The sequence below is a fragment of the Orycteropus afer genome, unplaced genomic scaffold (assembly GCF_000298275.1).
Source record: "Orycteropus afer afer isolate SDZICR_OR568_19922 unplaced genomic scaffold, OryAfe1.0 scaffold01055, whole genome shotgun sequence".
Taxonomy (NCBI): Eukaryota; Metazoa; Chordata; class Mammalia; order Tubulidentata; family Orycteropodidae; genus Orycteropus; species Orycteropus afer.
The window spans coordinates 333,711-334,598 of record NW_006922642.1 but is presented as its reverse complement, the minus strand read 5'-3'; positions in this window follow the sequence as shown (position 1 = coordinate 334,598).

Genomic DNA, 888 nt, shown 5'->3' with positions numbered 1-888 from the left:
GTAGTTGTGTCTTATGGGGACTGTTGTTGTCTCCCACTCAGTTAGACACAAATTACAATTGAATAACCATCAAAAAACTAAAAGTCTATGGATGAGAAACACACCATGTAATCACACAGGAACAGTAACCAAAAAAAGAAGAAAGGGAAAAAAGAAGAAAAAACAAGAAAACCTGCAATATCTGGGGATAGGGCACTAAGAAAAAAAAAAGTAGAGAAGGAGAATAATAATTGGGAAAAAATATGGGAAAAATGCAAAAAGAAGATGAAGGAACAGGGTTAACCACAAGAAAAAAGGGGGGAAAGAAAAGAACAAAAAACCTTAAATTTAAAAAAGAAAATACAAATTTCAACCAGGCACAGGGAAAAGAAAAAATGCTGAAAACTAGGACCTGGGAGGGGAAGATTAATAATAATAGTAAATAGGACAAAAGTATTAATAATATTAGTTGTTTTAAAACAGACAAATACAAGCAAACTAATCACCAGAAAAAAGAAAGCAAAAAGAAAAAAAATAAACATGAAAATAAAAAAAGAGAGAGAAAATAAAATCTGTGGAGGACAGGGCAGAGCACCCAGGCTCCATCTGAGCACTCAGACTGTGATGGAGTTCCTGTGGGCCCAGAAGGTAGGTGGGAGTGGAGGATGGCCGCACCTCCGTTAACTAAGAGTAATCAGAGGAATGTCGTACTTTGTCAGTCTCGCAGGTCCTGAGTGTCCTTGGGGTTGCTGGAAAGCAGAACATGTTCTTAAGCCCCAAAAATCTGCGAGAACACTGTCTCTTTAAATATCCAAAATAGTCAAGTTGTTTTTTAAACCTTCAAAATGGCGGCGTCCTCCTGACCGGCAAAAGTCCACAGCTCAGCCCACTTTTCTCTTCACCTTCTCC